General features: G+C 38.3%; 1 long non-coding RNA gene across 1 annotated transcript in view; it reads left to right on the forward strand.

The window, feature by feature from the left end:
• LOC100991208 (uncharacterized) overlaps positions 1–24,807 on the forward strand; it is a 134,986-nt gene extending 110,179 nt beyond the window's left edge. Inside the window, exon 5 of the long non-coding RNA XR_008625282.2 lies at positions 21,906–24,807. This is a non-coding gene — a long non-coding RNA (uncharacterized LOC100991208). The remainder of the gene's footprint in view (positions 1–21,905) is intronic.
• The last annotated feature ends 1,963 nt before the right edge of the window (positions 24,808–26,770 follow it).

The following is a 26,770-nucleotide window of genomic DNA, read 5'->3' on the forward strand; positions in this document are numbered from 1 at the left end:
TTATGGCTTGAAACCTTATTTCTTTTTAACGCTGAAAAAATTTCCATTGTCTGGATGTACAACGGCTTATTCCTTCACCTATTCTAGGCTATCTAAATTTCTTCTAAGTTTTAGCAATTATGAATAGAAATGCTCTAAGTGCAAGTTTTTATGTAGACATGTTTTCATCTTCTTTGGGTAAATACCAAGGAGAGTGATTATAGTATCATATAATAAAATAATGTTTAGTTTGGTAAGAAACGGCCAAACTCTCTTCCAAAGTGACTCTGCCATTTTGCATTCCCACCAGCAACAAAAGAGAATTCATTGTTCTTTAACCTCACTAGCATTTGGTGTTACGGATCTGGAGCTTGGCCATTACAATAAGTGAGTAGTAATATCTCATTGTTTTAATTTGCATTTCCCTGAGGACGTATGGTATGGAGCATCTTTCACGTGCTTATTTGCCATCTGTATATTTTCTTTGGTTGGGTGTCTGTTTAGGTCTTTGGACCAGTTTTTAATTAAGTTTTTTTTTTATCGTTTAGATTTAAGGGATTCTTTCTATATTTTGAATAGCAGTCCCTTATCAGATATGGCCTCCCACATGAGAATGTAATTCTTCTGACAGTGCCTCTCATGGAGCAGAACTTTTTAATTGTAATGAAGTTCAGTTTATCAATTATTTCTCAGAGATTACGCTTTTGGTATATCTAAAAAGTCATTGCCAAACTCATGCTAATCTAGATTTTTCTCCTATGTTATCTTCTAGGAGTTTTATAATTTTGAGTTTTAGAATCCACTTTGAGTTAATTTTTGTGAAGAGTATAAGGTCTGTGTCTAGGTTTATTTATTTTTGCATGTGGATGTTCAGTTGTTATAGTACTATTTGTAGAAAAGACTGTTTTTGCTCCATCGTCTTGCCTTTGCTCCTTTGTCAAAGATCAGTTGGCTGTATTTATGTAGGTCTACTTCTGGGCTCCTCATTCTGTTTCTTTGACATGTTTGTCTGTTGTTTTACCAATACCACACTGTCTTGATTACTGTAGCTTTATAGTAAGTCTTGAAATCTGGTAATATCTGTCCTCCAGCTTTGTTATTCTCCTTCAATATTGTGATGGTTATTGTGAGTCTTTTGCCTTTCCATAGAATCAGTTTGTCAATATACACTAAAATAACTTGCTGGAATTTTGATTGGGGTTGCATTTAATGTATAGATTCAGATGGGAAGAACTGCCAGTATTTAGCCTGTCTATCCATGAACATGAGATGTCTCTATTTATTTAGTTCTTTGATTTTTTTATCAGAGTTTTGTCATTTTCCTCCTATAAATCTTGTACATATTTTCTTAGATTTATATCTTCAGTATTTCATTTTGGGTGTGCTCATGTAAATGGTATTATGCTTATAATTTAAAATTGTACTTGTTCATTGCTGGTATATAGGAAAGCAATAGGGTTTCGTATATTAACTTTATGTTTTGCCACCTTGTGATAAGTTAGTTTCAGGAGGTTTTGTTGGTGTTATTAAGTTATTGTTGTTGATTATTTTCGATTTTCTACATAAATTATCATGTCAACTGCAAACAAAGACAGCTTTTTTACTCTATCGGTGTGTTTTATTTATTTTTTATTTATTTATTTATTATTTATTTATTTTCTCGTTGCATTAGTTAGGGCTTCCAGTGTGCTGTTGAAAAGAGGTGGTGAGAGGTAATATCCTTGCCTTGTTTTTCATCTTAGCACAAAAGCTTCCACTTTCTCACCATTAAATGTAATGTTAGCTGTATGTTTTTGTAAATATCACTTGTTAGACTGAAAATGTCTTATTATTATTATTATTATACTTTAAGTTTTAGGGTACATGTGCACAACGTGCAGGTTTGTTACATATGTATACATGTGCCATGTTGGTGTGCTGCACCCATTAACTCGTCATTTACATTAGGCATATCTCCTAATGCTATCCCTCCCCCTCCCCCGACCCCACAACAGGCCCTGGTGTGTGATGTTCCCCTTCCTGTGTCCATGTGTTCTCATTGTTCAGTTCCCACCTGTGAGTGAGAACATGCCTGCAGGTTCCGTCCGTTTGTGGTAGAGGGACATTAAAGTGTTCAACTATAATAGTGAATTTGTTTGTTTCTCTTTGCGGTTCTATCAGTGTTTTTGTCTCATAGCTCTAATGTCTGCTCTGAATTCACATAACTACTCCTGCTTTCTCTTGACTAATGTTAGCATGGTGTATTTTTCTCTATTTATTTACTTTTGATCTATAGGTATCTTTATATTTAAATTGGATTTCTTGCAAACAATATATAGTTGAGTCTTGTTTTTTGATCCACTCTGCCAATTTCTGACTTTTAATTGGTGCATTTAGACCATTGATATTCCAAGCGATTACTGATATAGTTGGATTACTGTCTATAATATTTTTTATTCTTTTCTATTTGTTGCCCTTTGCTTCTATTTTTGAATTCTACTTCTTTCTGCTTTTTTGTAGCTTGAATTTGTTTTTTATTGAACAGAATGAACAAGAAGTTGTTGGTTCCTCAAAATCAATTATTATTTTTATATCAAACTAGAAAATTAAAACTAAACTTCAAGTTTTATCAGCTTGTTATTTGACAAGTACTTTTTTTTCCCGGCACTGCCCTTTACCTCTAAGCCAATGGGTTTTCTATCTATCTGTTTTCTACTTTCTAGTTTAGGTTTTAATAGTTTTTAAATCTTTTTGGTTATTATTGATATTCTCAATTTTTACTATTAAAATGAAGCATTGTGGATAGTAAAGCATATTTTGAAGAATTTCTATGGTGATTAAAAATTTTTCTATTTTGTAATACGGTGTTATTTTTACATAGAAAAACACCTGATACTTTTGAGACCTCAGTTATCTCTCACATAAACTCTCACTGAATTTATCTGTACCCAATTCATGGTGTTAAGAAGTCTTGCTGTGAAATGTAGAGGTCAGTCACATACATGTTGAAATACAACAGAATGTGTGTGGGTTGCTTCCGGGCTCTTCTGCTTACCAGCTATGTGTCCTTGCACAAGTTAACTAAATTCTTGCCTGTCAGCTTCTCATCAGTAAACTAGGGAGTATAAAGACAATCCATAGTATTATTGTGGATGTTAGCTAAAATATTTTAATGCAAAGTATCAATTAAAATTTTCTGAAATATAATAGATGTCCCAAAATGCTGGCTTACCATTCATTATTATTTTAATCTTTGCATTTCACTCTTTTGTTATACTTTCTCCAATATACAACAGTCTAGAATGGAAATATGGTCTATATTTTTGAATTTCTAAGCATTTTACCTGGCTATTAGTATGAATTCAAGAAGCATTTGTTGAAAGAAAAATAAGATTCTCAAATTGTAAGCATTAGTGCAAACATTTACTTGGCCACTAAGAAAATTTAATAATTAATTAATATACTTTAGAATTTGTTTCAAAACTCTAAATGTTTGTGATAAAACTAAACTTTCTGGTATTTGGATTTATTCTTAATAACTTCTTTTCCTACATTGCCTTTGTGAAGTTTTCTCTCTAATAAGCCACCTTTAAAGTTTGAAACTGCAGAATCACAAAGTGTACACTTGCTGCATACTGTAGAGTCCTTTTGGTTGCACCAAATCCTGTTGAGAGTTTTACCATTTTAATAGGCATCAGTCAGCATCTGCAAAAACTTTGCACACATGTAAAGCTGTTGCTGAAATCTTTTATTATCTGGAGAAGGAAAAGCACTAATTTTTTCGTGCCATAAAATTCCTAAAAATGATGCTCTGATGGCAACATAGTGCCCTATATGTGAGTACCATGATTATAGATTTAATCTAAAGTATGAAATCATCAATACTATATAGCCAATATCAAAAACATGTTGATCAATCAATAAAAGATATGTTGATCAATAATGATCAAAGCTTACCGATACCACCGTGTCCAGTGTTCATTCTAACAACACAGCACAATGGTTCCAGACAATTACCTTGCCTTGTTCTCCATATCATGTGGAGTTATTAGCCAATGGGTGAAAATTTTCTGTTAAGCAAGATGAATAAATTCTAGACATCTTCTGTATAGCATTCCACCTATAGGCAAACATATTGTACTGTACATTGAAAATTTTGTTAAGAAGATAGATCTTATGTTAAGGGTTCTTACCACAATTTAAAATAATTTTTTAAATTAGCTAATAACCTTTTTTTATGGTCTAGATACTAATTTCCAAATATAAAGATGGATAATTTAATTGTCTTTAAAATTTAAGCCCAGGTGAAGTGTCAAGAATGTCAGCATTTATTTCTGTGTTGACAAATCAGAACATAAACAAATCAAAACATCAACTACATTCAGGTCTCCAACTTTAATATCAACTATCTGTTAATTGATTTTAGGTCCACATCTTTGTCCACAATGGCACATTTCTAAACCCATCATCTGGAATTAAAACTACTTACCTACTCTCTATACGATTGCCACTTAACGGGAATTTCCTGGTTGGGTCAGGAATGTGTTTATTCTTATGCATTCTTTGCAGGCTGCATTGCCCAGAGTTCAATCTGGTTTCATATTGTTTACTTCAATCTGGTTTCATATTGTGAAGCACGGGGGAGAGTGGGAAGAGGTAAATATTCCCTACACCTTCCCACCCATCCACCCTGACCCTATCCTCTTCCCCACTGTCTGAGGGCTTTAGACAGTGGCTACATTTTTCCATGGCTCCGTCCAGAAAGGTCCACTGTTACTTCAGTTTTAACCAAATAATCCCTGCGCCTGAGCTCTGGTAAATGCCTCTTTTCTTTGCTACTCTAGCCTCGGAGAAATAATTCCTTACTGGGATTCCTGATATCTGGGTTTTCTCTCAGTGATTTCACTGGTGTCTCAGCCCTTCCATTACCCTTGCAGCCAATCCCCAACTCGAAATTATTGTTGTTCAGGGAACTCAAACAACTCAACAAGAAAAAACACAAATAGCCCCATTGAATAGTGGGCAAATGATATGAACACATGTTTTTCAAAAGAAGACATGCAAATAGTCAACAAGCATATGAAAAACTGCTAAATATCACTAATCAGAGAAAAATCAAATTAAAGCCATAATAAGATAATATCTTACAGCATTAAAAAATATGTTGGTGAGGATGTGGAGACAAGGGAATGCTTTGTACACTGTTGGTGGGAGTGTAAATTAGTGCAACCTCTATGGAAAACAGTATGGAGATTTTTCAAAGAACTAAAAATAGATGTACCATTTGACCCAGTCATCCCAGTACTGGGTATCTACGCAAAAGAAAAGTAATCATTACACCAAAATATACCTGCACTCATATGTGTACTACTCAAAGCAGCAAAGATATGGAATCAACCTGAGTGTCCATCAAAGGATGATTGGATAAAGAAAATGTTTTATTATATATATATATATACACATATATAAAAACACATTTTCGTGATATATATATATATATATTCACCATGGTATATATATATATATATACACACCATGGTGTATATATATATATACCATGAAAAAATACTCAGCTATAAAAAAGAATGAAATTATGTCTTTTTCAGAAACATAAGTGGGACTGGAGGCCTTTATCTTAAGTAAAGTAACTCAGAAACGAAAGTCAAATACGGCATATTCTCACTTATAAGTGGGAGCTAAACAATGTGTACACATGAACATAGTGGAATAATGGACATTGGAGGCTCGGAAAGGTGGGAGGGTGGGGGTGGGGTGAAGGATGAGCAATTACCTCTCGAGTACAATGTGCTCTATTTGGGTGATGATTACACTAAAAGCTCAGGCTTCACCAGCACATAATATATCCATGTAACAAAACTGCACTTGTACCTTCTAAATCTGTAAAAATAAAAATTAAATTGTCCTTATTTCAAATGCAGTAGGTGGTTTCTGTTTTGTTTTTGTGTTTTTGCTTTTTGACAAAATTGCGATATATATGCGCTGTATAATGATATCCTAGGAGTCACGTTTCTGGATCTACTTTTTCAGGGTCATTTCTAAGCATTGTGGATTATGTATCTGTTTTAGATTGAAAATACTGAACCATACAGCTTTCATGGGATTTGAGAATGAACTCATATTTTCCCTAAGAAATGATATCTTTTCTTCTAAAAACACAAAGCAGTCTAACTTTGATAATTAATTTTAATATGCATTGGGAACACATGCATAGGTAGATGGAAAGTTTGATGAAATGCTACCATGTGATATATGATTTTCATATATAGTTCATTTATTCTTGCAACCACTCAACAGGGATATTATGTAACATAACTTGCTGTTGTGAAATCTGTAAAATAGCTGCAAACCAAATCCAAGGCTGTCTGAGTCCAAAGCCTAGACCATTTCTACTCTGTAAAACTATTTCTTCTTCAGAGAAAATATTTAAAACAACAGTGACAGACTATGAATGTTCAATATGTATAATATGGAAACTTGTCTCTTTTTTCTTTATTTTTCTTGCTGTATTAGAAAAACTCCTTGCAGCGTTTTAAGATTAATGTTCCTTTCCCTCTAGGAAAGAGGATAGAGCAAAACAAGTTTTGTTTTATTAATGATTTCAGTCCTGGATTTAATAAATTTTAAACGTACACTATGAAATTAAAATAGATGATGTATTTTGGGATGAGGATGAGTTAGAGGTAGAATGACATAAATATAAAGAAGTGAAGGAAGTTTATCAGGCGTGAAACAGAAGCCTGGGGCACGATGATGGGGAAGGTTTCCAAGTGGGAGGAGCTACTGATTAGTGAGTCCAGAGGGTAGTTCCCAGGAAGGAGCAACGTACATCAATAAGGAGGTTCGAAAACAAATTGTCTGTACCTGGTAAGGACAGAAGTACAAATTCATTGGTCTGTGTTAACAATCTTGTTCCTTATCAAAATGCAATCTATAGAGAACTTCATTAATCTGGATATTAGGCAGGCATCATGCTGATTCACTAAATGATGACATCATCTTTATGAGCCTTGATAAAATAAAGTACAAATAATCCAAAATGTCCTGGAAATATACATGCATCATGGAAGATGGTAGGTAAACTTCATGGAGAATCAGGGGCTTGACAAATTGATGTTCTTAGAGGATTGAGGTATGCCACAGGTAGGGAAGAAATGGTTGCATGTTGCACCTCCAGTTACTAAGGCAGAAGCCCAGATCTTCATGGATTTTGGAGGTAGCATTATTTATTGGGTGATATGGTTTGGCTGTGTCCCCACCCAAATCTCATGTTGAATTGTAGCTTCCATAATTCCCACGTGTTGTTGGAGGGGCCTATGGGAGGTAATTGAATCACAGGAGCAGTTTTCCCCCAAACTGTTCTCGCCGTAGTGAATAAGTCTCATGAGATCTGAGGGTTTTATAAGGGGTTTTCCCTTTCTCTTGGCTCTCATTCTCTCCTACCTGCTGCCATGTAAGATGTGCCTTTCACCTTCCACCATGATTATGAGGCCTCCCCAGCCACGTGGAACTGTGAGTTCATTAAACCTCTTTTTCTTTATAAATTACCCAGTCTCCAGTATGTCTTTAACAGCAGCATGAAAACAGAGTAATACATTGGGAACTTGGAAACTATCAGTTTTAAGTGGAATCCAGAGAAACAGAGGGCTCTGTAGCACAATCTGTTATGCCTCTTAAGCCACATGACTCAGTAAATCCAGAGATGCTAGATGTATCTGTAATAGATAATGAAGCTACATGGAGTCTCTGACAAGCCCAAATATAAGGGTTGCAGAACAGACCCATAGGGTTTTAGATAAAAGCCATGCCTTCCTTAGCGTGCAACTGGACCCCAGCAGACTGAGCACCGTAATGCGGGATATCAAGTGATTTTCCAATCATTCTTTCCTCATGAGTTGGATATGTTCAGATCTGTCAGTTTATGACACTGAGGGTTTGCAACATCAATATATTATACAATATTTGATGGAAAAAGTATTGTACTGATGTTTATAGTTGTATAACAAATCACCATAAATTTAGCATCTTAAACAACACACATGTATTATTTCACAGATTCTATGGATGAAGAGTGTGGGCACAGATTAACTGGGTCTTCTGCTTAGGGTTTCAATGGCTGAGAAATCAAGGTGTTGACTAGACTGTTTTCTCATCTAGAGTTTACTGGAGAAAATCCACTTCCAAGTTGGAAAAATTCATTTCCTTGCAGTCACAGGGTTAAGGTCTCCAGCTTCTTGCCAGCTGGGGCTGGGAGCCACCTTCAGCTTCTGGAGGCTGCCAGTAGTTCTGAGAAGCCACCGGCAATTCCTGCCAACGGCCACTTATACTTCATCAAGCCAATAAGGAGAACCTCTGTGACAAGCCAGCCTGCAAAACAGGGTAATATACTGTAACTATCATGTGAGTGACATCCCATCACATTCACCAAATTCTACTGATTAGAAGCGAGTCAAGGTCCCATTGACATTCCAGGGGATGGAATGAGGCACAAGGCATTCAGCACCAAGAGGTGGAGATCATGGGGGCATCTTAGAGTCTGCCTGCTACAGAGTTAGGCCTGAAAAGATCCAGAAGACACAAGTAAGTTGTAGCCATGAGTAGCCCAGGTGCAATATCATATACCTCTGTAGCACCAATGTCTTCTCCTCAGCTAAGGAAGGTGTCAAGAGAGACATCTTATGATCAACCTATGGAGGAAGAAAAAATTTGTGGTATTTTGCATGTCGGCTCAGGGCAAAGAGTGCATTTTAGAATAAAGGAGGTGTGGCAACGTGTGTGCATGGCCGTCAGATGCACAGGGCTAAGAAGCAACTGCTAGAAAGGTCAAATAGCTGTAATAGGTTCAGCTCATGTGGAACTTGGGACACTGCTCTGTATGTTCGAGACTCTCTCCTCCAGAAAACAGAATATTTACTAAGCCAGCAGTCAATACATGGTGCTGAGACTGACATGTCTAGAAAACACAGGTCTCAGGACCACAGGGTGAAAGAGTTGCCCCCTCACCATCACACGGGAGTATCCACTTGAAGAATCACTGTGTTTTCCAGTCTCACAACATTAGGCTCTCCTGGATTAGGGATAATGGTTCCCAAGAAGGAACTGCTTCTATAGGGAATATAGAAAGAATTCCACATAATATAAAGTTACTTCAAGTTAGAACTGCTGTCTGATTACTTTGGGTTTCTCATACTAACGTACTCAGAGGTAAAGAAAGAAGATACTCAGCTAAGGAGGTAATTAGTCCAGGTTATTATGAGAGACAGTGACAAATGTAGAATCCAAAAAGACTAATATGGCCATCTCCTGTTACTTATCTGTTCAGTAAGAACAATGAACGGGCACTTATAGCAGTCATGGTCCAGTAAGAGGAAGAAAGTATGGGTTCGACTCTTTAGGGGTGATGGTTTGAGTCAACGCAACAGACCAGCAACCCAGACCAAACAAAGAGATCTGTCATTCTTCCTGTGAGTGACACCGGAACTGCTCTCGTTAACCTTACACTGTTCGTCTCTGACTTCCTGTTCCAGACTTTTCTGTTGGCACATTGAGAGTAATGTCATGGTGAGCTGCTGTGCGCTCAAGAATGTGCTACCTGGAGGTTTGGGAAGTTAAATCTTTAGAGAAATCTTTTGACCAAAGGAACTTGGGAGAAAATGGATACACATTTTCCTATAACTTCTCCAGAAAGTCTTGAGACATAGTCCATAGACTTCCGTAGGAGATCAACAAAATGAAGAAACCAGTTGTCAATAGTTGTGGCTAACTTAAAAATGTATCTTTATATTCAGCCTCCCTTCTCCCCTGTTTTGTTCCCCTGCTTCCTGGATTCCACTCCTCGATAAAATACTTGCCCTTAAGCCTTTGCCTTAGCTCTGCTGTCTGAGGAATTAGAGCTAAGATACTGCTCATTATGAGAATGTCAACACCCACGCCAAGTCTACTAATTCCAGATGATCTAAAATTTTAAGACCCTTAGGGATCCAGTTCACTGGAGGATTCTACTCAAAGGTATAGAGAACGGCCTTTGTTCAAGCTGCACATCACATTTTGTTAATTAGGCATGGAAGTCACTCTCCTTGTACCCAAGGTCTCACATGTGCTCTCCTAACGTACTGATTAGCATCCAAGCAAAACCACAGCCCATCATATACCACTTTAAGCTTCTCTTCCCCCAGTGGTATTATTGCTGTGTCCTAATTACGTGACAACAACCCCACGGATTTGAATTCAAATGGCAGCAAGCGGCCAAAATGCCAATTTCTTCATCTACTAATCTGTACTTCTTCTATAGTTTCTCTCCGAATGTTTTCTTCCTCCATTTTAAAGTTATATTTCTGTACATGAATAACTCCATTATACAGTTAATATGGTAAAGGAAACAAACTCTTTCTTATGTCAATGACACCTTTAATACTTTTTTTTATCATTCCTCTATTTTAAAATCTTACTACATTTTCCTTTTTGAAGGTATTATTTTCCCATATGCCTACAGAAAATATGCCCATTGGCAAAATAATGCAAAATGATGAAGATAATAAAACAAAATAAAGAAAATAAAAATCCACAGTGTTCTTGGTTTTGAGCCATTTCTTTGAATGGATATTTAGCCTTTGCTATTACGTTATTATGACTTTAACACCATCATTGAAATTTGCCTGGCTGGGCGGGGTAGCTCACTCCTGTAATTCCAGCACTTTTTGAGGCCAAAGCATGTGGATCACCTGAGGTCAGGAGTTCAAGACCAGCCTGGCAAACATGGTGAAACCCCATCTCTACAAAAAAATACAAAAAATTAGCTGGCCGTCGTGGTGGGTACCTGCAATCCCAGCGACTCAGGAGGCTGAGGCAGGAGAATCATTTGAACTCAGCAGGCGGAGGTTGCAGTGAGCCGAGATCCATGCCACTGCACTCCAGCCTCGGCGACAGAGAGACACTCCATCTCAAAAATAAAAAATAAAAAAAGAAGAAGAAAGAAAAGAAATTTGCCTATCACTGAGAACAGTTAATTTCATACAGGGTCATAACACGCTAGATGATTGCAGTTATTATTATAGGTAGATAACAGAAGGCCAGGACATTAGTCTGTTTTACATTGCTATAAAGGAATATCTAAGGCTGGTAGTTTATTTTTTGTCTTGGCTCATGGTTCTGCAGACTATCCAGGAAGCATAGTGCCAGTGTCTGCTTCTGTGAAAGCCTCAGGAAGCTTACAATCATGCCAGAGGGCAGAGGGGGAGCAGGTGCATCACATGGTGAGACAGGGAGCAAGAGAGGGGGGAGGTGCCAGGCTCTTCTAAACAACCAGGTCTCGGGAAGTAAGAACTCATAACTGCAGGGAGGGCACAAAGCCATTCATGAGGGGTCTGCCCCCATGACCCAAACCCCTCCCACCAGGCCCCACCTCCAACGTCAGGGATCACATTTCAACATGAGATTTGCAGGGGACAAACATCCAAACTACATCAGCAAGTTCTGGACTAAAGTAAGACACATTTGGTTTGACGCCTTCCATTTTATTTTTAATATACCCTCTTCCAACCTAACAGACATGAACCCAGGTCTCGTTTTTTCCTGATCAGATTGGGGTTTTATTTTAAACCAGGCCCATGTTAACGGCCAGTTTTTTTTCCAAGGAAAATATCCCCATTATTAGCTATGGCCAGGATTTTCTGAATTCTCTTTCCTCTTTGCACTTTGCATTTTTACTGGGGCTTTTCTGCCCTTCATAAGAGGCGCGCATCCTTAGTGGGGCCACTGTTAAAGCAGCCGCGTCTCCCTCAGCCCTGGCTACAGGCAGCAGGTGTTTCTTCCATCTTATGCCCATACTCCGCCTCCTTAGGCTTTCTACACAAGGGACCGTAAGTGGAAGCCCACACTCTTCTTGCAATCAAAGCTTTCTCTTTTTCCTGAGGTTCACTGATGTTGTTGATTCTATAATCTTTTGTGGGGTTTTAATTTGTGATAATGTAAAGTGTTAGGAGTCCCCCAAAGCATTTATATTATGAGAGGTTGTTCCCAAATATGGAAACGTGTTCAACTCACAGTATGCATTTCTAATGGTAGAGTTTACCCCCCTTTAGTAGGTGGGTGCTGTCAAAGGGGAGTACATGTGTGTCTATATGGCTCTGTGTCTGTCCTTGTCTACCTCACTTCTCTATTTATTATCTATCCATTTACCACCCATTCTAAATAGATCTGATGGTAATGCCAGAGAAGAGACATTATCATATTTTACTGAATAAAATAATGAGAAAAAGCGGGGTTGAAGTCACATCACAGACCGAGAAAAACTTCTAGAGTATTACTGTGCAGAAAATGCAGTGGACTAGAGGAAATTTAGCCAGTACTTCTTCTTTCTTTATGATCCTATTATTTTCACTACACAGAAGCCAGTTTTCTACCTGCTTTTTCACTTCGTAGGATTTGGCCAGTGTCTGTTAGAAATTTGGTTAAAGCTCAAACAAGTCGGATTTTCAAAAGCAACCTGAAGGTCAGCTGTTTAGTTTTATGCATTTCCTTCTTCTCTGACCAAATACTGCAAGTTCTACCAATAGGCAAAGGCAAAGATAATGTATTTTGTATGGCCTAGTTTTGTATCCATATGAAATACTATAGACTTGTTTGAGGTTACAGTTTGAGTATTAACAAAAATCAATAAAGCTAAGACGTACTAGATAACATTCAAAGTCCCTTTGAAATAAGAAGAAATGCTCAGGAAAATCTAAAATATTTATTTTTCTCAATTGATATTTCCTTAAGTCATTTTTATTTTTTGCTCTTAATAAAGAAACCATAATAATGTGAGAATAAAGTGAAATCAGTGGTACCATTATTGAATACTTATTTAATACCCCCTCACTACAACGCCACCCCAAGTCCCATTGCTCAAAGACAGCCACTTTTGTTTCTCTCTCTGGTATTTGGGAACACATTTATTAATAATATAGATATAATGTAATTTTCTGTTGAGTAATTTACATGTTTAACCATTACAGGCATTTTGCTTTCCTGTTCCAATGGATAAAAATTCAACTCTCCTGATAGAAATTTCAAAGACAGACCAGGCTTGGTGGCTTATCCCTGTGATCCCAGCACTTTGGGAGGCTGAGGCAGGCGGATCACAAGGTCAGGAGTTCGAGACCAGCCTGGCCAACATGGTGAAACCCTATCTCTACTAAAATACAAAAAATTAGCCGGGTGTGGTTGCAGGCACGTGTAGTCCCAGCTACTCAGGAGGCTGAGACAAGAATCACTTGAACCTGGGAGGCGGAGCTTGTAGTGAGCCGAGATTGTGCCACTGCACTCCAGCCTGGGTGACAGAGTGAGACTCCATCTCAAAAAAAAAAAAAAGAGAAATTTCAAAGAGAAAAAGACAAATCACCTAGCCATGAGTTAGATTTGTTACATCATAACATTTCAGTGTTAGATTGGATTTTCCGTTGTGTCTAGTTCAGCCAGCCATCTAATGCTTGAAGTTTTTCTAATCACTCTTTCTTTCTCAGAGGACATTGACTTCTGCACGAATCCCTCCAGGTTCTGTGAAATATTTCTCAAGGTTGTCAGTTGCCCATTTCATAACCCTACAGCTAGGATTTCTCTCCCTGTCTCACTATCTCTCTCCTCCACCTCACGCCTCAGATCAAAAATCTGTATTCTTGGGACTTCTCCTTTTTGAGCTAGAATTCCACATGGAATCACTACTGTTCTACCTGAGAGATCTATAAATATTTTAAAGACAATATTAGTTTCTGTCCTTAGTTTTTTCTCTTCAATGTTAATATTATAAATTCTGAACATGAATATATGTCAAGTTCTCTTTCCATCTTTAATGCTACACATAAATGTTTTAAGTTTCATGGCCAGGCGCAGTGGCTCACGCCTGTAATCCCAGCACTTTGGGAGGCCAAGGTGGGTGGATCACTTGAGGTCAGGTGTTCCAGACCAGCCTGGCCAACATCATGAAACCCCGTCTCCACTAAAAATACAAAAATTAGCTGGGCATGATGGCACATGCCTGTAATCCCAGCTACTCAGGAGGCTGAGGCAGGAGGATCACTTGAACCCGGGAGGCAGAGGTTGCAGTGAGCAGAGATTGTGCCACTGCACTCCAGCCTGGGCGACAGAGCTAGACTCTGTCTCAAAAAAAAAAAAAAAGTTTCTTGTTTCTCGATGCCACCTTTAAAGTGTAGTGTTTGGAGTGGCCGTGCCAGGGAGTGTCTCCACCTCTCTTTCCTCACCCACAGATGGTTCTGGGGAAGCTGCATCACAGCCGTCACTTGTATTGAGCTCACGTGCAACCAAAACCCTTTATAGAGTTGGGTTTTTAGCTGTGTCTAGACGCTTTTATGCTGAATTCTTGAACACACATAGACTCAGCTGGACTCTTTTATGCTGAATTCATAGACACAGCTAGACTCTTTTATGCTGAATTCTAAATTCTTGAATTTAAGAATCTTAAAATTCTTGAATTTTAGACCCAAAACAGTGCCAAATATTTTATCTTTGTCACATTTTCTTTCTAGTCAGAGCTGACAGGTTGTTAAATTTAAGAATTTTTTGAATACTGATTCTCTTCTATTTTCTATTTCTGGGTATGTCCATATCTGTATCAACTAAAAATGTCCCAAGCCTGCCATTACTACCAGTCCCTTAGCCATTAATAAAGACATGCAACCAGAAATGATTGAGGACAGACCTGCTGGGCATCTCCTGTCCAGGTTGACACTGATTATTTGATCAATAATTTTGAAAGATGGATTGTGTATAAGTTACAATATATTTGATATTCTGTAAAAAAAAAAAAAAAGACTCAGTAAGCCCAAGAATCTAAGAAAATTAATACTAAATAACTTTCCCAAATGTTGACATAAGAAAAAATTATACCTGAGAAAAGCATTATTAATGTATTTTTAAAATAATTTATTTAAAAAAATTATTGTGGTTTTCTTACATAACTAGCAATTATCTATAGGCTTTGAGAAAAATGAGTCAAAGCGGAACACATACTCACATTACTATAGATGTGTTAATTCAGCTGTAAACCTTTGGAGGATAATGACCTTGTTTTGCCCTATGTGCGTGGGGCAGAGGGAGGCAGGAACTCAGGCCTGGAAGGAACCTCATGATAGTGTTGCTTTTTCCTTTTTCCAACAAAAAGTTAGAGATGCATGATCAATAAAATAACAAGCATATAATTGCATTTTGAGGTAAGTGAGCAGATGCTGTGTTGCTAGGGAATTGTTGTTGAATGAGTATAAAATATGAATTTCCAGAAAGTTGTCATGTAGGTAATATCTGATTTTATTGGCAAGGAAATTCTCAGTCCCTGTGAAGTCATCATTACCAAGTTTTGAGAATTTAATAGGGAGTCAATGTATGCATTGGTGTGTTTCTTTCTTCCTTCTATTTCAGGTACTAGTCTAATCTTTTCCCAGAAACGAAGGTTGGTCAGACCATCTGGGATTAGAAACAGACAGCAAAAGTGTCCCTTTAACCTGAGGACACTACAGGAAAGGTCTTTCTTTCCTTTGGGCATTTTCTTCATGATTGCTTTACCCCTATACTCATGCTACTGAGCTCTCTCCTTTCCATTTTGTGAATAAACTGGGACTGAAGATAAGATTTGGAATAAATGTGTACTTATTATCAAAATGAATATTTTATCTCTTGCTAATTCATAGTAATTTGCATTGGTTAGTTCTTGAAGGGAAATTATCTAAAAATGTAAAGATTTATGAATACTGAAAAACATGAACTATTATTTCTTTTAATGTTTCCCTTTAGTCAACTTTAGGAATACAAAACTGAGTTGTTTTACCTCCCTTAAGTTTTGGGACACGTGATTCCAGCTCTGTTCCGGTTGATGACAGAAAGTCACATTCAAATCTCTTGATATCATATCTAAAAATCCTGATTTGTGGTCAGGCACAGTGGCTCACGCCTGTAATCCCAGCACTTTGGGAGGCCGAGGTGGGGGATCACCTGAGGTCGGGAGTTCGAGACCAGCCTGAGCAATATGGAGAAACCCCATCTCTACTAAAAATACAAAATTAGCCGGGTGTGGTGGCGCATGCCTGTAGTCCTAGCTACTCGGGAGACTGGGGCAGGAGAATCGCTTGAACCCAGGAGGTGGAGGTAACGGTGAGCCGAGATCGCCCCACTCTACTCCATCCTGGGCAACAGAGCAAAACTCTGTCTCGAAAAAAAAAAAATCCTGATTTATTACAGAAAGGTCCAGAGCAAAGGCAGCATTTTGAACTTGGTGTATGGTTAACTCGACAGGGATGTGGATCTGAAGGAGAGCAGAGTATTTGTACTAGCAAAGGGACAGAAAGGACAATTTCGGGTATCAAAAAAATAGGTGATTAAAACTATAGGAAAAAACCATAAGGGTATGAATTGCCTTGTAAAGAAACCATTTTGAGAAGGAGAGCAGGAAGCAAAATTAGTTAAGAAGGAATGTTTTTAAGACAAAGTAAGTATTCAACAGTAAAAGGAAATAAAAGGCTTATTGAATGTTCCCAACACAAAGAAATGATGAATGTCTGAGTTGCTGGATATGCTAATGACCCTGATCTAATCACCATACATTGTATGTATTGAAACATCACTATGTACCCCATAAATACTCATAATTATTATTTGTCAATTTAAGAATATTTTAAAATCACACAAAACACAATAGCAGCATTATTATGTGACAGTATACTCCCAAAATACAGAACTAGTAAGAAATATTATCAATAGACATGGCTTCAAAGAAATAGAAATTGTTTTCTAAAATATAGACTTTGGGCAGTAAAGCATTGCAGATTGAGAGAAAACATTCTTTTTCCCAAAGAAAAGACAATTTCCAAGTAAGATACAGTGTCCATAATGCTTTGTAACTAGTGGGTGCCTCTTACGCTATCAGCAAACTTAGTTCCAGTTCACCCTCCTCACCTTCCACCCAGAGACTTTAGGGCATGTTGCTGGGGGTCAACCTTGGAAGATCTCTGCATTTGAAGCAATCTACTGTCTCCCTGGGATGGGCCGCTTTCTCCTTTGAGTGGCCGTAACCCAGCCCAGAGCTGCTTTCGCAGAGGCAATCAAGCTATGGAAAGCCCTGCTCATTTTGTGTTTTCAGGGTTGCCTTTGTTTATCTCTAATTCTTAAGGGAAAATGCTTCTGTAGGCTCAATGAGACCGAGTGGAAACCATAGCCAAGTCCTACAGCTTTTGTAGTTTCTGTGCTGGGGAGACTACAGATCTATTTGGAAAAATAGAAACTGCATTAGATCAAGCTATAACTTTAATATTTATGAAAAAGCTCTAATTGTTGGCTCTGTGCAGCTGAATTCTACATTAAACCCTGTAGACAGGGTTTATAAAATATACATGTACAAGTTCATATAATAAGGATTATTTGATAATGGTAAAAAATTAAATGAGTATTCAAATATAAACATAAAAATATGGCATTTTCTCTTCTACTCTAATCCTACAGTGCTATAGTAATTTTTTTTCCTTCTGAAACCTTTATGGAAACCCTAATTAACGTAAGTCAACTGTTCAACATCTAATATTGTTGAAAACCTTAAGTAGGAATAAAATTAAGCATTTATATTTAAGTACAGTTGATACTTTAAAAAATTCTTACATAAAATCTTTAATTATGATTTGCTTTGTGTATACTGGCTTCTGCGATCATAAAAGAAATTACTTAACTTTGCCATCTCTAAAAGAAAAGTCCAGAGTTGGCATTGTTTCCAGCTTATTTTTCAAGACAACAAAAAAGTAATTTTGGAAAATAAGTTATTTTAGAAAATAAAATATAACATTTTTTAGAACCTGGAGTTCTCCAAATAGTTTGTTCTTTCGAGAATATGATTGAGCTTTCTTTGCCACTCAGGTTCAAAGCACTGGGAAGAAGTGAAAACAATTCAATTATTGGATGCACATTTTTGAAAGGGCCTTACATTGCTGAATTCAGGAGTTGCCATAATTCTATATCATGTTGCAAGCAAGCTAAACATCAAGAGAGGTGTTGTAACCAGCTAATAATTATAAATAATGTGTGAATACTGTCTTTTTTTTCTGATTCCTGTGAGAAATCAGAAGGAACAATTGCAAGGAAATATGAAATCATGTTCTTCAAATCCTTCGACTCTGAAACACAGATAAGAGGACTGCTGACATGTAGGGACCAATAGAATGACAGCTCGTTGCATACAAAGATAAAAAAGACAGTGAGTGACTTTGGAGTTGTGTTGCCTTCTGCGGCCGAGAGAATTTGGACCCAACTGTCAAATGACTATTTTTTTTAGAGGAGTGTAAATGGTGAGTGTGTACGGTGAGCTAGTGGTATGGTTCAGAAGGAATCTGCAGCGCTAATAAACACCCACTTTCCCAGTAAGAAATGTAGTGTGCTGTGTATTAGAAAGCTTCATAGACTCCAGAAAAATTCAAAGAACTAAACATGAATCCTCCTGTCAGTAAGTCCAAGGAAACCTAGACTATTTCATGCAGAAATAGCACATTTATACCGAGTATCACTTATCACTTACAGATTATGTTCTCATTCATTGTCTTGTTTTCAATCTTCAAAACAATCTTGAAAAGAAAATCCTTGAGAGTTGAAAGAAATTTAAGTGACTTGGTAAATTCATATGGAAGATGGTAAAACATTATTGTCAATGTGCTGCGTCTTGCTTAATGAATTTCCTCAAAGTTAAAGACAGTGTCTATAATACTTGTCCTTTTAAGCTAAGATCATAAAATCAACCAGTAAGATGATAAAATATGTAGCAATGTATCTAAATTTATCAAGCTCTGTAAAACCCTAGGATCAAGCAGTAGCTTGGAGAGGTCAGAAAGCTCCTGAGCTTGCACCTTCTTAAGAAGAGGAGAGGGGAGGGGAGGGGAGGAAGGGAAAGAAGAGAGGAGAGGAGAGGAGAGGGGAGGGGAAGGGAGGGGAGGGGACGGGAGGAAGAGAGAACGGAGAGGAGAGGAAAGGAGAGGCTTTAGCATGAAGCCTCTGGATGCTCAGATTCTGCTGGGAATTTTGGCAGCATTATGGAAGGTCCATCACAATCTTGAAGAGAGGCTTTCGCTATATACCAAGCATGGCTTAGTCTGAACTGGTTCATCTGGACCCGACTCTAGCCAACTCTAGTGTGTCTCATGGTCTGTGTGGGCCGAGGGCCTCCAGGCCTCCAGAGCCAGCCCCGTCCACAATTTGGTAATATTCCATTGTTTCCTTACAGAGCTCAAGATTGCAAACCCCAAGGTGAGAAATGGAAAAAAGTAATGGGACCTTTAAGCTCTGGCGTTCTATGTTCCTACAGCATAAGCTGGTGGCTTCTGCGGGTCTCTGCAGCCACCTCAGGGCCTTTCTGCTCTTCTCAAGAGCAAGAGAAGCAGAACTTCTTCTCTTGCACTGGAAATACCTGTGGGGTGTGTGTGTGTAAGATGGACATTGAGTGAAGGGACATGAGCTTGAATATCATGTTTTACGCAAACAAATGTTGCTGTTTTTTTTGTTTTTTTTTTTTTTTGAGATGGAGTCTTGCTCTGTCACCCAGGCTGGAGTGCAGTGGCGCGATCTTGGCTCACTGTAACCTCCGCCTCCTGGGTTCAAGCGATTCTCCTGCCTCAGCCTTCTGAGTAGCTGGGACTACAGGCGTGCACCACCAAACCCAGCTAAGTTTTGTATTTTTAGTAGAGACGGGGTTTCACCATGTTGGCCAGGATGGTCTCGAACTCCTGACCTCAGGTGATCCGTCCACCTTGGCCTCCCAAAGTGCTGGGATTACAGGCTTGAGCCACCGCTCCCAGCCCACAAACAAATGTTTAGCATTAAGTATTGTGTATTAATTAAAAGACTAAGTCTTTCATAATAGCTTAGAGCTCAATAGAAAATACAAGCAAGAAATGATGAGTACATTCGTGGTTGCTTATGGCTAGAAGAGGGAGGAGGGATAGAGTGTGACTCCCAATGGGTATGAGATTTTTTTTTTCTTTCCTGTCTTTTCTTTTTGAAACAGGATCTTGCTCTGTCATGCAGGTTGAAGTGTGTGGTGCGACCATGACTCAGTGCAGCCTCCACCTATTGGGATCAAGTGATCTTCCCATCAGGCCTTTCAAGTAGCTGGGACTGCAGTGCACACCACTATGCCCAGCTAATTATTTACTGATTTTTTTTTTTTGTAGAGATAGTCTCACTATGTTGCCCAGGCTGGTCTTGAACTCCTGGGATCAAGCGATCTTCCCACCTTGGCCTCCCAAAGTGCTGGGATTACAGGTGTGAGTCACTGCAACCAGTCTGGGTATGATATTACTTTTGGCAAATATGAAAATGTTCTAAAATTAGGTAATGGATGCACAACTCTGTGTACTAAAAACTCTTGTTTCCCACTTTAAGCTAGTTGTTGTGCTTTATGATATGTAAAGTTCATCTCAATAAAGCTGTTTTAAACAGAAAGATGATAAGGACTTCTTTTTTTTTTCTGAAGCAAGCAAGGGTAAGGTATTTACAAATTATGCTGTTCTCTTTATCTCTGCAATGACTTTTAAATCTTGTCCATTCTTTTCATCCATTATGTCTGTGTCATAGTTTGAACCCTCATCCAGTTTTGGTCCAATACAGATGGTCCCCGAGTTATGATGTTTCAAAGTATGATTTTTTGACCTTGTGATAATGAGAAGGTGGTACATTTTAAGTAGAAACGGTACTTCCAGTACCCACACAACCTTTCTGTTTTTCACTTTCAGTGCAATGTTAAATAAATTACAGGAGATATTCAGCACTTCATCATAACATAGGCTTTGTGTTACCTGATTTTGTCCAGCGGTAGGCTAATGTGAGTGTTCTGAGCATGTTTAAGGCAGGCTAGGCTAAGGTATGATGTGGTAGGTTAGTGTATGAAATGAATTTTGAACTTAGTGATATTTTCAAGTTATGTGATGGATTTATCAGGATGTAACCCCGTTGTAAGTCGAAGAGTGTCTGTGGTTACACAGAAATAATAATATGTGGTTTTGGTTGGTTTCTAGTTGTAAGTTGTAAGGCCTTTTATGCAGACTGCTGCATTTGACTTTAACATGGTTTTCTTACCCCCGTTCTTTCTCAGGCTTTCCTAAAGCACAGTTCTGATCATGTTATATTCTTACTGAACACTTCACATGGTTCAACATTGTCTACAGGATGAAATGCAAACTTTTTAACTTGATCTATGATTCTGTCTTTTTTGTCTTATTTTTCACATCATGATCTTACTAAGCCACAATTCATTTTTGGCATACAAAACATCCTGGCGTTGACTTAAAGTATACTCCACTTTTCCACTTCTCTGCTTTTCGCCCTTCTCCTAAATTCAAGCTGTCAACATTTCACCCATTCAGCTCAAATGCTTCCTCCTACATAGTCTTCAATCGCACGCAGCAGAATTGCAGCCTTGAAAATTACACCCTTCTTTGTATTTTAATTACTTGTCTATGTGCTTGCCTTTCTACTCTGCCTATCTATTCAAATTATTGTTCAGTTGAATTTTCAAATTAATATTGTATTGTAAGCCTCTTTATTTGTAATTATAGAGAAAATAGATTCTTATAGAAACGATGAAGAGCAAAATTCCATCAGAGCCAATACGGACCTTCGGTCTACAGGGAAGAATAAGTAACAGATTTCCCTCGCGCAGCACAAGATCGATGGCTGAGACCCCAACAATAGAAGACAGATTAACAAGAGAAAAACATAGAAATTTATTTAATATAAATTTTACATGACACACGAGCCTTCAGAAATGATGCAAATAAACAGGGAGTCTGTGTATTTTTTGGACGGTTGTGCAAAATCGGACTGGAGGACAAAGGGAATGGTCTAATGGAAATAGACAGGGGAGGCTGTTCACATTCCTCTTGGTGTCCTCATGTCACGTGCTTTCCTCCCAGATATAGGACAAGCCAGGATGCTCTCCCAGGAGGCTCTTCAGGAGAGAAGGGAGGGAGAAGGTCAGAGAGTCACCTTCCCAGGTTTCATGGCTGCCGCAGGGAGAAAGGGCGAGGGGAAGGTGAGCAAGGGCTTCCTGCTTCTGTTGTTTTCTCAAACGCCCAGGCACCATGTTTTGGGGTGGCATGTCCTGAACCTGGTCTGGCCTCACCTCACTATAGGCTCCTGTTTCTTTTCTTTTCTTTTTTTTTTTTTCTGTTTCCGCCTCCCTCCCTCTAAACATTCTAATTTACCCCAAGCTCTCTTCCCCAGAACTCTCGTGTCTGACAGAGCTCGAATTCTGTCAACCAGGCTGGTCAGCTCCAGACTCTGACTAATGAAATGCACTCGTTATTAACTTATCTCCTTCAGGAGCAACTCTCAATCCATGACTAAATTGTACAGATGGAACACAAGAGGGTGAGATGTCTCCTTGCTGGAAACTGCACAGTGTGAAGGCTCTCGGGAATTGCTTTATGGAATCAGACTCCTTCGTTCCTTCGTGTACACCTCCTAGATGCATTTTTACGGAATCAGACTCCTTCATGTACACTTCCTAGGTGCATTTTCCTGGAGCTCATCTGGAGTCCAGGCCTCAGCTTCTGTTGTACAATGAGGGATGATAATGGCAGATACTTAGATACTTTTGAGAAGGCCACCTGAGACGTGATTGCCAAAAGCAAGTGAGGATGACTGAATGAGAGAATGGTGAATAGCAGTTATTTTAAAATTTATTTTTAACATCCCTACATTTATTGCAACTGATTCTTGTGGGACCGCAAAATGTGAAACGGATTTCAAACCCTAGCAGTGCACAGGAATCATCCTGTAAAGCCTTTAAAAGTACAGATCTGGCCGGGCGCGGTGGCTCACGCCTGTAATCCCAGCACTTCGGGAGGCCGAGGTGGGCGGATCATGAGGTCAGGAGATCAAGACCATCCTGGCTAACATGGTGAAACCCCGTCTTTACTAAAAATACAAAAAATTAGCTGGGCGTGGTGACAGGCGCCTGTAGTTCCAGCTACTCGGGAGGCTGAGGCAGGAGAATTGCTTGAACCCGGGAGGTGGAGGTTGCAGTGAGTGGAGATCGCACCACTGCACTCCAGCCTGGCGGCAGAGCAAGACTCCATCTCAAAGGAAAAAATAAAAGAAAAAAAAGTACATATCTTTGAGTGATCACTTTTAGAAGGTCCAGGGCTGTGACCCATAAGCTAATGTTTTCAAAGCTTCTCAGGTAATTTAGAAGTAACTGGTCCTTAGATTGTCACGTGGGAATTACTGATTCTTCCGTACATATTTAGTAACATCTAGAGTATTCTGATCCATGAGAATATTGTCTAGACTTCAGAGCTTCTTTCTGAAATTTACCGAGAATGAAACTCTCCTGAAGATAGGCTTTAGATCTCATCCTATGATAGTCTCACAGAAAAGAAGGTAGCTTGATGGAGAGTTTATGGATATTCTACAACAGACCTTAATCCAGGTGGTATTTTATTTTATTTTTTTAAATTTTTTGAGATGACGTCTCACACTGTTGCCAGGCTGGAGTGCAGTGGCTCGAATTCGGCTCACGGCAACCTCCACCTCCCGGGTTCAAGCCATTCTCCTGCTTCAGCCTCCTGAGTAGCTGGGACTACAGGTGCCTGCCACCATGCCTGGCTAATTTTTGTATTTTTAGTAGAGACAGGGTTTCACCATGTTAGCCAGGATGGTCTCGATCTCCTGACCTCATGATTCACCCACCTCAGCCTCCAAAGTGCTGAGATTACAGGTGTGAGCCACCGTGCCCAGCCAATCCAAGTGGTATGTCAAATCTAGCCTAAAGAGCTTTAAACATTTTTCATGCACTTATTTAATAAATATATATACACACACACACACACACACATTTGCATACATGTATATGTCTACAAACATATATACATATACACATATACATATATAAATGTGTAAATATATACATATACACACACATATAAATGTGTGTGTATATATATTTATTAAATAAATGCATTTTTCATCCACTTATTAAAGATATACACACATATACACATATTTGTATATATGTATGTATATATATATAAAAATCTGCAATTTTAAAAAACAGCACAACTGGAATAAATGTAGACATATAGTTTATAGTATTTTGTAATTGTAATTAAATACTTTCTTCAGAAAATTGCATTAAAAATTTTTTTATGGCTGAGTGTGGTGGTTCATGTCTATAATTCCGGCACGCTGGGAGGCTGAGGTTAGAGGATTTCTTGAGCCCAGGTGTATGAGACCAGCCTAGACAGCATAGTGAAACCCATCTCTACAAAAATTGATAAATTAGCCTGGCGTGGTGGTGCACACCTGTAGGCCCAGCTACTTGGAAGGCTGAGGTGGGAGGATCACTTGAGCCCAGGAGATCGAGATTGCAGTGAGCTGTGGTCACACTACTGCACTCCAGCCTGGGCAACAGAGTGAGAACTTGTCTCAAAAAATAAACAAAAATTATCATAATATGAAAGTATTGATAATTTAATATTGTTCTTTTGTTTTTTAAATGGTAGGATAATAATGTGATTTCTAACTTTCCTTACCTTCGTGTCCACTGCTTTAAAGACAGAACTAACATGAGGAGAGAAATTAGAAAATAATAAAGAAAATGAAATTCATAAATTAAAACATGAAGACATTATATTTGAAGGGCTCTTAGATTGTATAAGTCAATTTTTCCCTAGAATATGAAATTCTTACCTATGAGAATGAATGTTAATGTACTTTTCAAACTAACTTTCACCTTACCTTTAGATGACCTTATTTCATCAGAAAAGAAATAAAAACCAATTCTTACTCAGAATAGTTTGAACTTACACTTAATTATCATCTATACTGTTATTTACTCTAGATTTCATTTAACACAGATTTTTAAATGATTATTATAATTGGTTTCATGGGTGAGTTTATTTTATAATGAGTAAGAGAAAGAAAATGTACCCCTATTTTATGTCAAATATTTTTATAGTATATAATATCTTCAAATTGTAAATGAATATAGAGATTTAAAAATGTTAATAGCTTCTAAGGCTGGGTGTGGTGGCTCATGCCTGTAATCCCAGCACTTTGGGAGGCCAAGGTGGGCAGATCACAAGATCAGGAGATCAAGACATCCTGGCTAACATGGTGAAACCCCATCTCTACTAAAAATATAAAAAATTAGCCGGGTGTGGTGGCAGGTACCTGTAGTCCCATCTACTTGGGAGGCTGAGGCAGGAGAATGGCGTGAACCCAGGAGGTGGAGGTTGCAGTGAGCTGAGATCATGCCACTGCAATCCAGCCTGGGTGACAGAGGGAGACTCCATGTCAAAAACAAAAACAAACAAACAAACAAACAAACAAACAAAAGTTAATAGCTTCTGAATCATTATAGTTTCTCAAGTGAGTAGGAATATATTTTTCTTCAAAGCTCTTGCAAGATCTGCTTCCAATACATGATTTAGAATTTCATAATCAATATTTATTGTTTAGAAACCCTAAAAGACTGCTTTCATATTTAATTTTTTGTTTCTGTGATTATTAAATTATTTGCCTTTTTAACTAAAAGAAAAAAGACTTACTCCTTTTTCTTCTAGGTACTACCAAAATGCTTTTCTGGGAAGAACACAATGTACACATCCAAACTGTAATCAGCTATTTTCTCTTGTGCTTGCGGCTTTTCAGAGCTGGATTATTTGACGAAGTACATGCTGAGGGCTCCATCAGAGCAATAGAGATAGAGATGATAGAGATGGAGAGAGATAGCTACCTCTGTCTAGGTGCAGATATAAATGATGTAGATGCAGATATAAGGTGTTCCATGAAAGGGCCATAAATGCAAAGTGGTCCCCTCAAATGCAAGGAACCGAAGAAAGAGGCGGACAAATCCAGTTTGCCCATAAAGGATTTATTCTGTTTATTTATTAGAGAAGTTAAAGACAGAAGTGTGGTCTTGGGCAACCACAAGACAGCTAGATCTGTGCACTAAAATCCCCAAGACCCAGAACTTACATCGTGCGGAAAAGTATGTGTGTTCTGGAAGAATGTGTAGGTGGCTGAGCGAATGCTGTGGGCACCACAGTCTATGAGGGACACAGCAACACCAAGGCTGGTTTTGGAGGAAAGGCGAAACTTACAGTAAATAGGTCCTTCTACAAAAAGAGTTTACATCAACTAAATATCTTGGAGGCATTCTGGGGCTCGAGATTCATCAGGAGGCACGTGGTGGATTAGCATCTAAAATGAAGTCACTCTCGTCCCTATACAGGGAATAATTTGATGCTTGATGTCACTAAGGCACCCATCATGAGTAAGATCAGTAATACGGAACTGACGGCATTACATTTGTTCTACAGAGTTATTAATCTAGATTCAAAATTTGGATAAGAGACAGTATCATCTTTTCTGTTCTTAGAGCCTCTCTGAGCCTAATTGGGCCCGAGTTGAGTGTTTCCATTTCAGAAATTGTGGTGTCAGCATGCTCAACTATAAAATAAACTGGTTCTTTATGCTTTTAGTAAGTCATACCTCTTGTGATTTACTGGAAAAGTAGAAATGCAAAGAGCTCCTTATGCAACTTAATCAGAGGAACACAAATCAGGGTCTTTTAATGAAGGTTTAAGCTGAGCTTTGACATGCAAATTAGGAGACAATGCAGTAATATCTAGTATATCTTAAGTTTTGATATTTGAAAGATGATTGTGAAATAATTTTTCTAGTTTCATTGGCATATCTACTATACTCTAGGCAAGGGGCTGGAATCAACAAGCAAAAATCAACAAGTTTTGCTCTTGACCATCTCACAGAC

Source organism: Pan paniscus, chromosome 3, assembly GCF_029289425.2.
Source record: "Pan paniscus chromosome 3, NHGRI_mPanPan1-v2.0_pri, whole genome shotgun sequence".
Classification (NCBI taxonomy): domain Eukaryota; kingdom Metazoa; phylum Chordata; class Mammalia; order Primates; family Hominidae; genus Pan; species Pan paniscus.